At 36.3% G+C, this 17,251-nt stretch overlaps 1 pseudogene; it reads right to left on the bottom strand.

Moving 5' to 3' along the window:
* Positions 1-10,667: 10,667 nt before the first annotated feature.
* Positions 10,668-12,938, bottom strand: LOC124958808 (heat shock protein HSP 90-beta-like; annotated as a pseudogene).
* Positions 12,939-17,251: the final 4,313 nt, after the last annotated feature.

Below are 17,251 nucleotides of genomic sequence, written 5' to 3'. Positions count from 1 at the left end.
CATCAAAATAATCTGGTAAAATGTGCTTTCAAATTTGTTTTTTGCTTTATAATTGACTTTAGTATGAATATCACAACTTCGTTTCTTCCTTTCTCATTCTTATGAAGATTAGTATTTTTTCCATTCCCATGGAAATCTCCATTATTACTTTATTTTAGGTCTCCATAGTAACATAATCAATAATAAATTATTTCAGATATAAAAGTTGGAATTCAAATTAGGAGAAGCAAAGAAGTAATGGAAATAATGATATCCAACAAGGTCAAACTGAAGTTTGTAATGTAGACTTCAGGGGTTGTGGGTATAGCTCGGTAGTAGAGTACATGTTTAGTGTACACAGGGCCCTGGGTTTGATCCCTAGCATCACAAAAATAAATAAGTAAATAAATAAGTGCACTTCTATAGGACAGGAAGTATTCAAAAAGATGATTTTCATGGCAACCCAATATTACAATACCTAGAAGAAACAGGCTATCCAAGGTAATATTAATTTCCTCTTTTTCCATTTTACTGTTGTTCTAATATGTAAAATTGAAACATTCTAAAATGGGGAAGTAACATTTTAGTTAAGTAAGCCACAGAAAAAATATTGTCTTTGAAATATCCTTCATATATATATGTGGGGTATTATATATGTGGGGTAATTGAGTAACCCTATTTCTCTTCAAGTAAAGGGTAAATTATGGGCAGAGAAGGTATAAAGGTGTTCAGAGAATTATTGGGATGGTGCAGGACAGAAGGCACTGAGCACTATACTTGCTCTTGGGAATTGTTATTAAGCAGAGCAGAAGTCCTAAACTAATTCCACATTCAACAAACAATAAAGAGCAATTTTTCGGTTGAGTTTCAGTCATATGGCACATTGTTTTCATAACCAAAGGCACAGGCATAAAAAGACTAAGGAGTTATTTTGTTTTATAGTACCAGATAAATGAAATCTGTATTTTTACTTAATTTTCTTGCATAATGCAATGCTAGTGATAATATGTAAAACCTGTAGAAATAATGGTATATTCCATCCCCCCCAAAACAATTTACACTGCTGTGTTCTCCTGAGGCTAAGGCATAGAATAAGATGTGTGAAGTGGATGTGAAGGCGATCTGGCTGCGACATCTGTCACCCCATTGATCGCCAGGGTTGATTCGGCTGATCTGGCTGGCTAGGCGGGTGTCACCTTCCTCCCTCACCGCTCCATGTGCGTCCCTCCCGAAGCTGCGCGCTCGGTCGAAGAGGACGACCTTCCCCGCCCGATAGAGGAGGACCGTTCTTGGGTCAAGGGTATACGAGTAGCTGCGCTCCCCTGCTAGAACCTCCAAACAAGCTCTCAAGATGTGTGAAGTACTGGAAAGATAAATAAAACTTATAACAGGTTAGGCAATTAGCCTCCTATGTGGTGCCTCTTTTACCCCACCTTTGAAATAGGAATAAAAATTATGAAAGACATTTAAGAGAAATATGTTAAAATGAAGATAAGATAGATGACTTTTCAAATGACAGTAATATATAAATTAAAGTAAAACAACTTAACAACTCACAATTATTTTTACTGTAGATTACCCCTAATCTAAAATTATGAAACATAAAACGCTCCAAGATCACCTACATGACACTATAAGTGAAAAATTCCACGTGACCTCATGTGATATGATACAATCAAAACTCATTCATACTAAATATATTGCATAAAATTACCATTAGGCTATATTACATGTACATAAAATAAAAATCAATTTTGTGTTTAGACTTCTTATGTATATGCAAATATTCCAGAATAAAAAAAAAATTTTAAATTCAAATTTAAATACTTCTGGTCCCAAGCATTTTGTGTAAGAGTTTCTTAACCTGGGCAGCACAACATGTGATTATTTAAGTTCTGTTTTATCTGCAAAGTTGAAATAATAATAAAGCAAAAATTTCTAATGATCTTTGAGCCTATTTTCAAAACTACTAAGTCTTTCCTAATTTACTTAACATTTACATAATTTCCTAAGGGAAATATATATATACATATCCTACTTTAATGTTGAGTGAGGCATATGAAATCTGAAAATGTTATAAAATCCAGACTTTATCCCTAAAGATCAAGTCTACTCCAATTGTGCACACTGACTGTTCAGGTAACCTAGAAAAATTATAGCTTCTCATTGTATTTTACTTTTTATAGTTTTGCTCTTAGAAATGATATATTTTCTACAACTGATTCTTAGACTTGTAAAGGAATTATAACATTACACAAAAGAAGCAAACTCTTTGATTTGAAAGAATGGAATTTCTTTCACACAGTCAGTTCAAACATACAAGACACATATAAAGGACCCTGGTTATCTCTTTGGTTATAGAACTTGAAGACAGGAGCCTGCTGTCTTACTTGCCTTTACTCCTAAACAGTCAGTCCAGAAGAACTCAATTAACAAATCTAGGACTCAGTGCTTCCCAAGGAGAAGGAAGAACTTTCAGAAAAGGTTTTTTAAAACCTAAACAAAACTCATTTTTTTGGTACTTTATATTATTTCCATGACTTTGAATGTAGAGAGAACTTTTTAGAGGGTACCAAATTATGAACTATCAGTAATCATCTTATATTTTATAAATTGGCAATATCCCAAGGTTTTCTCTAGGTTGTAACTTTCCCATTTTTCCTAAGGTAGTACCTTACACAAAAACGAGCAATAAGACCAGAAAAACCCAAATCATGGGGCACTACAGTACTGTGCTAAAGTTCCAACTGGACATTGATTAAAGCAATAACTACAGAAAAGTAATATTTAGGGAGATCTGGCTTAGTAAGTTTTCTTAAGTTATAGTTAGGTTATCTGTGGCCTCAAAATCGCCTCTTCTAATGACTATAAGTTTTGTTGAGACAAAACTGGAGCCTTCCTACAATGAAAGTTGTTTTGTGTCATATCACCATTTTTACTTATATTTGTGTCCTGAGGTATATTACTTTAGAGCATATGCTCTCTATTTCCACTTTTGCAAAAGAGAATTTTAAAAATCAATTCTTGGGAGGATTATAAGTGAGAGCAAAATGGGTAAATGAATGAGAAGCTTACCACTTGACTTAGAAGATGGTGTTTAATAAATGGTAGGTGAATAGGAATGTACTCCTTTAGAAAACTTGTAATCATTCAACTAATAAGCAATTACTGAGTACAACTGTTTATAGTGAGTACTGTGCTAGATGGTAGGGATGGTGAAATAAGTTGTATCATTCCTTCCCCCAAGAGTAGGCTTATTCAGTTAAAATCAAATGTTTGGCTCTGAGGTATTGTTGCACAGTATAGTCACTATTGATAACAACATATCAAAAAGATAGAAGGATTTTGAAAGTTTTCACCACAAAGAATTGATAATTGGGGACATAAATAGGTTAATCCAATTTAAACATTATGCAATATATATATATGTAAAGAATTACCCATTAATATGTACCACTTTTATATTTTTGTGACTCAGTTAAAACTAAAAATTTTTAAATGTGTATGTGTATTGTGAAAGAAGGAAAAAAAGGAAAGAAAGCTATTTGCAATATGAATGGTTTTTAAATTGTAAATATTCTTAATTCTGATCCATTGATACTAGAAAAAATAATACAAATTGAATACACTCAAGGAGGAAAAAATATTGTTTGTTTTGGATTAAATTTGTTCCACTAAGGAACTGTCTATTATTATTTGCACAAACTGCAAGCTATTAGAAATTACAAGTCAACATAAATCTCCTCTATTGTTCTGCTCACCCTGCTTCACCCTATTCCAATGGCTAGTAGGAATAACATCAAAGAATCTTCTTCCTAGTGGACCATGAAATTAAAGCTCAGCAAACTGAAACAGCCAGTGGATCTCTTTGTTAGGTAAGGCCCAATCTGTGAAGGCAGTAAAGAATGCAATGGCAAAAACTAATGTCTCTAAGAAACCAGGTCTTGACATCAACCGAGTTAAATGTAAGGGAGCACATTCAGATTAAAATCTTTAAGATTTTGAGTAGGGTACTTAGTGTACAGAAGAAAGTTTACCTGAAAATTTTTTATTTTTGTTACATTTTAAACTATAAAGTATTGCTCCTTCCCAGAATGGGGGAAAATTAGAGATGAAGAAAGTCTTTTAAACATGGGGTCTCGACTTTCTAATCACAGCCTGATCTCTTCCCTTGCATGGTCCCATGATAGCTGCATCATGAAACTTTTGGGAACTGTGGGCAAGAATATGGCATTCTTTACTATTTTTATTTGTTTATTCAATTTCAGAATAGAGCATTGTATTACAAAGTAGTTTTTACTGAGCTCCAGCTATAAGTCAAACCCTGTTGTAATCTCCATCTGTATATGTATTAGTTCAATTTTTATAATAACCGTGACGTATAGGTACTTGTCTATCCTTATTTTATCAAAGGGGAGACTGAGGAATAGGGACACTAAGTAATTAAGCCATACTCAAACAACGAGTAAGCTCCACTACCAGGATTTAGATGAAGGCAGTCTAACTCCTGAGTTTTTACATTTAAACACTACTCAGCACATATTAGGCATCTACTGCATAACAGAATGTGTCAAATATTGAAGATTCACAGAAAAACCTATGTGATATGTGCCTTTTAGGATATACAGTCTATAGGACACAGCAGATCATTTTTGAAGTGTGATAAAATATAAAAACATGTTACCATATCAATATGCTATGTTAAATGGGCCACAAAGAAGAGAGCAGTTAAGTCTACCTACAGAAATGAAGAGGATCAAGAAAATCTTAAGGTAACAATTGGACTAAATCTTATTAGTATCAGCATGCTTTTATAGGAGACAACATTTATTTCAATGAATCCTTATGCCACACATTTTTTTTAACTTCCTCATATAAATTAGTTCATTTAGTACCCTTAAAAATCATTAAGCTTGCAATGGTGGCACACACCTATAATCCCTCCTATTCAAGGATGCTGAGGCAAGAGGATAGATAGCAAGGAGGCTGAGCTCAGCCTCAGCAAGTAGTGAGAATCAAAAGTCTAGAGATATAGTTCAGTGAAAGCTCTGGTTCTGCAAAAATAAAGAGATATACATATATATGTATATACATTTTATACACACATATACATGTGTATATGTACATTACTTAAGAACTATTACTTTTTTCATTGTACTGCTAAAAAGTTTAAGGTACAGAATTTAAGAATTAAGTTCATCAAAGTACAAAGGGATGAGGACTAGTTTGAAATTCCAAAGATCTGGTTCCAAAATTCGAGCTCCTAACTGCTACCCTCTTAACCATACCTCTAATACAAGAGCCTCTCTTCAAGTGAAGAGAAACATCAAATTGTAATCTTCTTCATATTTCCTGAGAATTCATGTGATTGCAAGTTGATTGTATAGAAGAACAAATCAAATCTAAAATGTTTGTTCTTATTCACTCTGGGATCTCTATTTTTAAAGAACCTAAACAGATAAGAGAGAAAAGATCACTTGATGATTATCTCTACAATATCACGATATGATTGACAGGAAATCACCAAAAGCCCTGAAAAGTCATAAATGAAAAAATCATAAGAAGAAAATATTAGGCAAGTATAAGTTTTAGGTACTATGTACATACAATATTATCTGACCTTCTGAGTAGCCATTATGTCATTTGTGACATTAAAAAATGAAGATCAAATAGTTTACAAAGGATTGTACAATGAATAGATTCAGGATGTAAATCTAGGTCTGACTAAAAATTAAAATAAAATCTAAGCACCAAAAACATCTGAAAGAAGCTCAGCATTGTTCCGTAACAGTTACTATTTTTGTCCATGTTTAAAATCTGTATGAATTGAAATTCTAATTGCTGTAGTGTGAAGTTTGTTGGTAAGGATACAATCTGTGCTGCTAAAAGGTCTTTCAGGGACATCTCATCAGTTCTCCCTCCCCTCTGAAGATCAAGTGGCATTGTAAGGAATTACTCTAATGATGTTGCATTGAATGGTAGCACAGAAGTATTACTAAAAATTACCAAGTTCTCTAAGTTTAAGGTTGTCTGTTTGTTTTGGTTAAAAGTATTATCTCTATTTTTCTAAATATTTAGAGTCAAAATAGAAGAAGTCTAATTAGAGAGATTATTTCAAGTAGGTCAGAGCCCTAAGTAAATTATAGCAGTATTAAAGTAAGAAAAAAGAACTGAAAAATTAGAGTAAAATGGAAAAATAAATTAAAATTTCCCTTCACTGAAGAGCTACAGATTTAGAGAGAGTGAGGCAGAAGGAGGAAAAGAGACAGAAACAGAAGAGAAAAGAAGAATGTTTAATTAATGGAAGAACCCTTATGACAAAAGTTCATAACTGTGGCCATGGAAAGACGCAGTATAGACATTCACCCCAAGAAGAAAGCTAGTCATGTCTTGGTTCAGTGCAGTATGCAGCCCAGGATTACCCCATTTGAAGTTCAACTGAGAAGGAGCTTACAACTTAAGCATCCACCAATTGTTGAAATAGATCCTCAGAGACAAGAAGACAGCAGAGATTAAATTATCAAATTTGAGTCTTTCTGATAAATTTTGCTAAAAATAGCTTTAGATCTAAAAAAAACTCATTACAGTGTGAAACATTCCAGAATAATCTTGAATTGGAAAATATTGAATTTAGACCAATCAATCTGCTGTCCAGAAGAGAGATATCTCTGAGTTCTCAAGCTCTCAGCTCAACTCAATTCAATATAGCAATAACTCATGTGCAAGAGAGGAATTGCAAAGACTTCATGAGATTTTTCACCCATGGCTGCAGCCAGAAAATAATCAAAAGGATGAAATTATTACTCAATTGATCCTGGAGCAGTACATGATTAATGGAAACTGTAGGGACAAATCTGTTGTGAAAGAGAAATGGGAATCAAGTAGCAGAAACCTGTAGAAATTAATAGAAGACCTGACCCATGATTGCAAGAAGCCACCTGTCTTAATCCATGTTCATATACAACAACAGAAAAACCTTTTTTTTCCCTAATATGCCCTTAAGATAAGTCATTTTTCATCTCAAAAAATAGCTGTCAGAAGAAACTACAACAGGAGACATTACAGGGCTACCCTTACAGACCCCTTCAGATACTCCGTTGGAAACAAGACAAGGAAATGAAGATGAAAAAAATAAATGCAACAATTCCCGGAAAAATACTCAAGTAAATGACAGTATCATTCCTCAGGAACTCAAATATCTTCTCTAAGCATTATCCAGGAAAAGAACTGTCTGAGGCCTGAAGAAGTAGGTGCTTCTTGTGAGAACCAACACAACTCCAAAAGAGCCAGGGTAGCCACCTCTAATTCCCAATAAGGGTCCCTGAAGAGACCTTCTTATCAAAATGGCCCTGTGGAGGTACAACCAGGAATTCTCTCCAGGCTAGTCCAGTCCTCCTTTGAGACTGTCTCTACCCACCACAGCAAAGAGAGAACCTCCACATGTGAGGGACACCAAGAAAAATTCCACGGAGGCCTCAAATCATAAATGTGTGAAGAACGACCAAAGATCTTTAGATATCTCTATCACAGGAGTGAGAAGTCAGTTGTGCTGAGTGTCAAAAAGATTTCTAGACATCAGACCTACATGAGCATCAGATGATTCACACAAAAGACAAGTCTCTCACATGCATTGCATGTTAAAAGTTCTTCAGTCACAAAACCAACCTGAGGACTCACAAAATAATTCTTGTGAAGCTCTACACATACTGCATCTACCAGAGAAATTACCACCAATCCCCCGCATACAACTATCACCTGAGGACTTCCCAGAAAATCAGACTCAAATGTGTTCCCTCTATACCAGAAGCTTCTTCAGTTACTGTCCTTGAGTAATTTATATACTATGCATTCCATATTATCTATCCATTGTGAATATACCATGTAATTTCCTGAATTTATTTTCTCTATTGTCTCATACCACCAAAAATGTAAGGCTAAAGTGGGCATGGAATTTGTCAATTTTATTGATCAAAGTATTAAAACTGCCTATAAAAGTGAATAAACAAGAAAAAAAGAAAGACACAGTGTAACTAGGTCATGCCATATTTCAGTATTCTCACTCTTTCTTCCAAAAATAATGCTGAATAAAAAGCTTTAATTGACCAAATTCTGAGAGCTTTCATGAATATACCCTCCAATATTTAGAAACAGACAATAAGAAAATAAGAAATGATAAATAAGGCAATCTTCTAAAAATTAGAAGCTCCAACCTTTCAGGGAAGGATATTAATATTAAAAGGAATGATATTCAGACTTGCCAGCTCCCCAGTGGGACATACTCAATTCAAGAAGTCCTGTGTGGAGTGACACCTGACAAGATCTCAAAAGGGAGAATAGACAACAGATCTTCAGTATCAGCCTAGCACTTCTTCCCACTTGCATGCCTTCATGCTGCAGAGAATGTCTCAAAGACAACATTCAGCAGTTTAATAGAAGGGTGATAAACTAATCACAGCTCAGATAGGAACTCTGTCAAGGAGAATTTGCCTACAATTTTATTGGAATGAATGAATGGTCCAGAGTAAGAGAAGCTAGATTAAGCACAAGAAAAATAAAAATAAATAGCATGGCAATTACATACAGAGAGCAGCAACAAGAACTAATAAATCAAAATAAAATAAGAGGCAAAGGAAAAATGAGAAGCCAATCTGAAAGAAAATGTAAATCAAACAAGAGATGTAGGATTTCTACAACTGCCTCATTTTAGATAATTTCTCAAAATATAAATAAAAATATCTTAAGAAAGAAAAAAGATAATTAGGTGAAAATGACAAGGCAAGTTGAAATTAAGTGGAGAGGTTAGAACAAAATCAGTATTTCCTACCAAGTAAGTTAGAAATAACAAGGAAAAATATAGTCATTTCCAAAAGTCAAATTAATTATGTGTAAAACAGGTTAATTTCAGCAATTTCAAAGGCAACAGAAAACAAATTAAAACAACTGGAACGATTGCTAAGGCAGGCAGACTGAGGATGACTCAACACAGGATGATTATTATACACCAAAAAGGAAAGATGATCAGAGATGCCCATTAAAACAGGAAAGGGAGGAAGCTGTAATATGTAACAGAATGTGCCAATCAAAGGTATAAATTCAGGAAAAACTTCTTAAATTATGCAAAAATAATGCATTGATGAAGAGAGTTATGAAAATATTCCAGAATGTTAAATCACTGCATCTTTTATAACAGGAATTTAAATAATAAGATGAAGAAAAATAGACTCTAATACCTTAATGATTCTCATAATATCTTTTCTTAAAAGTGGGAGAATCTTAATAAAATATGAATTTGTGTTGAATAAACAGTTATGACATTTACCATTCCCTCAATTATATTTTAGCTTCCTTTACATTTGTTAAATCCAAATAAAATCAAATCTAATGCTTTAAATTTCAAAAAGCATGCAAATATTTCTGCCAAGTTATTTTCATGCCTAAATATTAATTTATTATTCTTTTTATCCATGTTCACATAGAATTTTGAAATATTCATAAAACTCATATTGTTTCTTGGTGATGAGTTTTATGTGCATGGGTGTGCTTTGTTGCTTCCTTATGTTTTTAGTATTGTCAGAATTTTTTTCACTGAGAATTTATTCATGTGTTTATTTTAAAGAAAACTGTTATAGTGTTTACTGTGTATGAATGATTAGGTGTTTCACAAGTATTAACTCAATGTTTATAATACCATACAATAAATAGAATTATTATATATATTCTTTACAAAGAAACCAATGCACAAAAAGGTCAAATATCTTGCTCAAGATCATACAGCTAGAAAGTGGCAGAGCCAAGATTCAAACTCAGATAGGTAGCTCCAAAGATTATACTCTTATCCACTATATTGAACTGATTCTAATACATCATTTAAATAAAGTCTCCAGTTTTAAAAGAATATAAAATGTCATAATATGGAGATGAAGCTTTTAAAATTTCTGATAAAAACAATGTAGTTCTAACAAGTCTTTTTTTTTTTTTTTTTTTTTTTTTTGCGGTACCGGGAATCGAACTCAGGGCCTTGTGCTTGCGAGGCAAGCACTCTACCAGCTGAGCTATCTCCCCAGCCCCTAACAAGTCATTTTTAATACCTTGTGACAATTTTAAAATGTTTTCCTCAGTGTAGTTTTTATAGATAACTGTCACATAAATTCTCAAGATCTGTAAAATTTAGTCCCTATCAGATGGTAAGTGCTTGACATAAATTTAAATTATAGTTTGGGAAATAAGAGAATGATCTAAAATTGCAATAATCAAATGCATCAATACAAAATATTCACATATTTTTAACTTAGCAATATAATATATATATATTGTTTATCAATTTGACTTGATTCTGATAAAAGAAAATAATTGGTTCTTTTCAATTTACTTGAATTAATTTTGTTTTGCATACAACTGAAGAATTATATATTTTTTTTCTTTTTTTTTCCCCTTTACTTTGCATACTTTTAATTTGGGAACAAAATAAAACAAAAATAAAAACCACAACATATCACCCAACCCTGCTGCCAAACTAGGTAAGGGATAAGGGTTTGAGACCCCTGTTTCCTGCCTTTAGACATTAAGGACAGGAGGAAAACCACTAGGACATCAATCAGCAGAGGAAGCCAGGTGGGAAAGGGCCATTCAAGGCTACTGTAGGAGCCATGGAGACACTACACAGAGGGCATATTTCTCAGTGGCAACACCTAATCTACTTCTTCCATTTGAGATGCATCCTCATCACTCTTGAGAGTGGGTATCTCATCAGGGACAGCATGCTGGGTTCCTCCGCTGTCACTTCATCTTCATCAATGCCTAGGTCTAGCTTTATCATGCAGTAGATGTGATTAGAATGAGTCTGGGGGTCTTCATGGGATAAGCCAGAGGAGAGCAGTGCAGTTTCAAATAGCGGCATCACAAAGTCCTTAACAGCCTTGTCATTTTTTCTGCCTCTGCCTTTTGCCTCAGTGTGTCCACAATGGGGTGGTCAGGGTTGATCTCCAGGTGCTTTTTGGCCATCATGTAGCCCATCGTAGAATTGTCTTAAAGTGCCTGGGCCTTCATGATCTGCTCCATGTTGGCTCTCCAGCCATAGGGGCTGGTAACAATGCAACAGGGTGAAGACACAAGCCTATTGGAGGGCATTGCTATTTATCCCTTGACGGTCTCCCTTTGATCTCTTTCAAAACAAGAAGAAAAACAACATCAAACTCTATGTCCATAGTGTGTTCATCATGGACAGTTGTGATGAGCTGTCGACGAATGTCACCTTCTCGATCTTTTTATCCAAGATTTCTTTCATGAGTTTGCAAATGTTCTCAAACCTTGCCTTGCCCGCCTCCATTTTCTTTTCTTCCTCCTCATCCTCAGATAGCTCCAGGCCTTCCTTGGTCACAGAGACCATGCTCTTTCCAGCAAACTCCTTGAACTGCTGCATACAATACTCAGCAATAGGCTTATAGATACTGAGCTCCACTTGGACACACACCACAAAAGCAGAGTTGGCCACCTACTCTTTGCTTTCACTAGTTATGTAATAGATGGACTTCTGTGTCTCCTTCATGTGAAAGACATACTCTGATAGAAGAGTTATCTCATCTCCAGACTAAGAGGTGTGATAGCCCAGCAGCTCAGAAAGTAGTTAGTAGAATCCCCATGGATCTTCATGGATTCCAAGCTTATGATTTTAGTGAATGCCTCATAGAAATTTTTGTAGTTCTCTTTGTCTTCTGCCAAGTCAGAGAAGAGCTCAAGGTACTTCTTCACAATGTTTTTGCCAATAACTTTCAAGATTTTGCTCTGCTGGAGCATTTCTCAGGAGATATTCAGGGGAAGGTCCTCAAAGCCAATAACACCATGAATAAAGTTGAGATATTCTGGTATAAGCTCATCACAGCTGTCCATGATGAACACACTATGGACATAGAGTTGGATGTTGTTTATCTTCTTGTTTTTAAAGAGATCAAAGGAGAGCATCAAGGGATAAACAGCAATGCCCTAAATTCCAACTGATCTTCTACAGAGAAGTGCTTGACTGCCAGGTGGTCTTTTCAGTCATTGGTTAGACTCTTGTAGAATTCTCCATCTTCTTCCTCAGTGATGTCATCAGGGTTTCAGGTTCTAAAGGACTTGGTCTTGTTTGGTTCTTTATGATCAATATATTTCTCATTAATCTTCTTTATTTTCATTTTCCTATCCTCAGTGTCATTCTCTTCCTCTGAGTCCACATCTTCAAACCTGAGTTTCTACTCATCATTCTTATCTTCATATTCTTTCTAACCTTTCTCTTCCTCTACAATATCATCACTGATTTCCTTCTCTTGTTTCTTCTCCAAATAAAGGGTGATTGGATAGCCTATGAAGTGGAATGCTTTTTCACCACTTCTTTGACCCACCTCTCCTCTAAGTACTCTGTCTGGACTTTGAGGTGGAGAATGACTTTAGCACCCCAGTGAATGGGCTCACCTTGATGAGCTCTTACAGTGAAGGATCCCCCAGCAGAAGACTCCTGGGCATACTGTTCATCATCATGATGCTTTGTGATCACAATCACTTTCTCTGCCACCAGATAGGCAGAACAAAATCCAACACCAAACTGCCCAATTGTGGATTTGTCTGCACCAACCTGCAGAGCCTTCATAAATGCTTTAGTACCATACTTGGCAATTGTTCCCAAGTTGTTTGAGATAAGCCTTGGTTATGCCACTACCTGTGTCCATCCAAGTCAGGGTCCTTTCCTGAGGTTTGGAGATGATGTCTATTTTCAGTTCTCTACCACTGTCCAACTTGGAAGGGTCTCTCATGCTGTCATAGCAAATCTTGTCCAAGGCATCAGAAGCATTAGAGATCAACTCCTAAAGGAAAATTTCCTTGCTGGAATAGAAGGTATTGATGATGAGAGACATGAGTTGGGCAATTTCTGCCTGAAAGACAATGGTCTCCACCTCCCTCTCTCCATGGTGCGTTTCCTCAGACATCATGAAGAGAAAGGAAAATGAGTATTTCAGAGTAGGGTGGGCCCAAACAGTGTGCAACTTGCTTGTAATACCTAGACTGTGCAGGGGGTGACTGTATTTTTTACATCAAAATGTTTATCACAAATACAACCTGATATAGATGGGAAAAAACACACTTTGATACTCCATCAATCTATTACTATTTATCCAACTTTCACTAAATGCAGAGTACTTTTTACACCAATTTCACCCAGGACTTCAGTATTTGAAACAAGAATAAGCTCCTCAAATTAGAACTGAAGGTAATGATTTTATTGAAATTATGTGAATGGTGAAAGTCATTACATTTTGAAATTATATATATATAAATATAGTTTTAAAAAGACTTCTGTTTTTGTGAAGACTTAAACCATTAAGGTACATGGTCAAATGCATTTCTTGATTCTCATGAGAGATTCTCAATTAGCCAGAAACTTAATCAGTTAGAGAAAGTTCCTTGCAAGCACTGCTCTGCAGTCTTTCTGAGCCCTTCCTACATCTGAATTGTAATGGTCTTCTCCCTTATGCCTTGCAGGTCACCTGCATGTACCTTTCAATTGTATCTGCTATACCACATTTATGACTGGTAATACTGTCTCCACTTCTGTGCTTTGAACTTTTAGATGTAATATATCTGTATCATTTCCCTTCACATTACAGGTACATCTGACATTGATTGACATATAGAGGTTACTCAAAAAGACATGGAATAGGTGGGGATCCAAGATGGCAGACTAGAGGGTGACTGCATCTCCCGTCACTCCAGAACCCAGGATTCAAGAAGGGGAGGCATTGAGAGACTCGAACTAACAAAGAGCCATGGGGTGAGTCTCTCCCACTGGGTGAAGCTTGGCCCGGGCGGCAGGCCTGGACAGGGGCAGCTTCTCAGAGGAGGGCAAGGCAGCTAGAGTCTTCCCCAAGCAGCCCTGCTCCCTCTGGCGGCAGGCTCGATCCACAGCCAGCTTCTTGGAGCAGGCCACCCAGTGAGAGCTTTTCTGCACAGAGCCAACCCCAAGCCCCGGACCCAGCCGTGGGCTCTGACCCACAGGCGGCTTCTAAGACCATGACAGGGCAGCCAGAGACTTCCCCAAGCAGCCCTGCTCCCTCCAGCTGCAGGCACCATCTACAGTCAGCTCCTCTGAGCAGACCCACCAAGTTAAGAGCTTTTCCGCACAGAGCCAACCCCAAGCCCCAGATCCAGCATCGGGCCCTGACTCGCAGACGACTTCTAAGACCAGGGCAGGGCAGCCAGAGACTTCCCCAAGCTACCCTGCTCCCTCCAGCAGCAGGCAGGGTCCACAGCCAGCTTCGTGGAGCAGGCCCGCCCAGTGAGAGCTTTTCTACACAGAGCCAACCCAAAGCCCTGAAACCAGCTGCGGGCCCGGCCCGCAAGCAGCTTCTGGGACCAAGGCAAGACAGGGAGAGGCTTTCCCCTAGCAGTCTGGCTCCCTCAGGCAGGGGCAGGCTCTGTCTATAGTCAGCTTCTAGGAGCAGGACTGCCCAGTGAGAGGATTTCCATGCAGAACCAGCCCCCAGTCCTGGACCCAGTAGCAGGCTAGGGGCAGCTTTCTTCAGAAGCACTGCATTATCAAGTTCCTCCAAGACTTCAGGCTACTGAAGGCTGGGAGGTGATACACTGGAAATCTACAGGGACACCATAAGCCAAAGAGAAAATCTGCATATCTCAGAGTCCCACTGATATCTGACCATATGAGAAAACAAGGGAAGAAAATGCCCCAAACAAACCTAGATACTATATCAATAAAACCCAATGACAGCACAGCAGAAGAAATGTCAGAAAAGGAGTTCAGAATGTATATAATTAAAACAATCAGGGAAGCAAACGAGGAAATGAAAGAGCAAATGCAGGTATTGAAGGAAGAGATGAAAGAGCAAATGAAGGCATTAAATGATCGCACCAATCAACAGTTAAAAGAACAAATACAGGAAGCAAAAGATCATTTCAATAAAGAGTTAGAGATACTAAAAAAAAAAAAAAAAAACAGAAATCCTTGAAATGAAGGAAACAATAAACCAAGTTAAAAACTCCATAGAGAGCATAACCAATAGGATAGAACACCTGGAAGACAGAACCTCAGACATTGAAGACAAAATATTTAATCTTGAAAATAAAGTTGACCAAATAGAGAAGATAGTACAAAATCATAAACAGAATCTCCAAGAATTATGGGATATCATGAAAAGGCCAAATTTAAGAATTATTGGGATTGAGGAAGGCTTAGAGAAACAAACCAAAGTAATGAACAATCTATTCAATGATATAATTTCAGAAAATTTCCCAAATCTGAAGAATGAAATGGAAAACCAGGTACAAGAAGCTTATAGGACTCCAAATATACAAAATTACAACAGACCCACACCAAGGCACATTATTATGAAAATACCTAACATACAAAATAAAGACAGAATTTTAAAGGCCGTGAGAGAAAAGAATCAAATTACATTCAGGGAGAAACCAAGAAGAATATCAGCAGATTTTTCAATCCAGACCCTAAAAGCTAGAAGGGCCTGGAACAACATTTACCAAGCCATGAAAGAAAACGGATGCCAACCAAGAATCCTATACCCAGCAAAACTTACTTTCAGATTTGACGACGAAATAAAATCCTTCCATGATAAACAAAAGCTAAAAGAATTTACAAAAACAAAGCCGGCATTACAGAACATTCTCAGCAAAATATTCCATGAGGAAGAGATGAAAACAAAGAAGCAAATCAGCAACGGGAGGAACTAGCCTAAAGCAATAGCCAAATAAAGGAGAAACCAAATCATGTCAAAAAACAAAAATGAGTCAAATGACTGGGAATACAAATCAGATCACAATAATAACCCTGAATGTTAATGGCCTGAACTCATCAATCAAAAGACATAGACTGGCAGATTGGATTAAAAAGAAAAATCCAACAATATGCTGCCTGCAAGAGACTCATCTCATAGAAAGAGATACCCATAGACTAAAGGTGAAAGGATGGGGAAAAACATACCATGCACATGGACACAGCAAAAAAGCTGGAGTATCCATCCTCATTTCACAAAATGTGGACTTCAAGTCAAAACTAGTCAGATGGGATAAAGAAGGACTTTACATACTGCTTAAGGGAAGTATAAATCAGCACGACATAAGAATCATAAATATCTATGCCCCCAACATTGGCTCATCCATGTAGGTCAAACAAATCCTTCTCAATTTCAGAAACCAAATAGACCACAACACAATAATACTAGGTGATTTTAACACACCTCTCCCACCACTGGATAGATCTTCCAAACAAAAATTGAATAAAGAAACCATAGATCTCAATAACATAATCAACAATTTAGTCTTAACGAACATTTATAGAATATACCATCCAACAAAGAACGAATACACTTTCTTCTAAGCAGCACATGGATCCTTCTCTAAAATAGACCATATTTTATGCCACAAAGCTACTGTTAGCAAATACAAGAAGATAGAGATACTACCTTGTATTCTATCAGATCATAATGGATTGAAATTAGGAATAAATGACAGAATAAAAAACAGAAACTTCTCCAATACCTGGAGATTAAGTAATACACTATTATATGATGAATGGATAACAGAAGACATCAGGAAGGAAATAAAAAAATTCTTAGAGGTAAATGAGATCAAAGACACATCATATCAAAATCTCTGGGACACTATGAAAGCAGTACTTAGAGGAAGATTTATTTCATGGGGCGCATTCTACAAAAGAAGTAAAAAATCAACAAATAAACGAATTAACACTACAGCTCAATGCCCTAGGAAAAGAAGAGCAGACCAACACCAAAAGTAGTAGAAGACAGGAAATAGTTAAAATCAGAGCCGAAATCAACGAAATTGAAACAAAAGAAACAATCGGAAAAATTAACAAAATAAAGAGTTGGTTCTTTTAAAAAATAAACAAAATTGATAAACCCTTAGCCACACTAACAAAGAGAAAGAGGGAGAAAACTCAAATTACTAAAATTCAGAATGAACAAGGAAATATCACAACAGACACGAGTGAAATACAAAACATAATTAGAAGCTATTTTGAAAATCTATATTCCAAAAAAACAGAAAACCTCGAAGACATCAACTAGTTTCTAGAGACATATGAATTACTAAACTGAACCAGGAGGACATACACAACTTAAATAAATCAATTTCAAGCAATGAAATAGAAGAGGTCATCAAAACCTACCAAAAAAGAAAAGTCTGGGACCAGATGGGTTCTCAGCCGAGTTCTACAAAACCTTTAAAGAAGAGCTCATTCCAATACTCCTCA

This window comes from Sciurus carolinensis, chromosome 11 (assembly GCF_902686445.1).
Source record: "Sciurus carolinensis chromosome 11, mSciCar1.2, whole genome shotgun sequence".
Taxonomy (NCBI): domain Eukaryota; kingdom Metazoa; phylum Chordata; class Mammalia; order Rodentia; family Sciuridae; genus Sciurus; species Sciurus carolinensis.
This window is presented reverse-complemented; position numbering and strand designations above follow the sequence as displayed.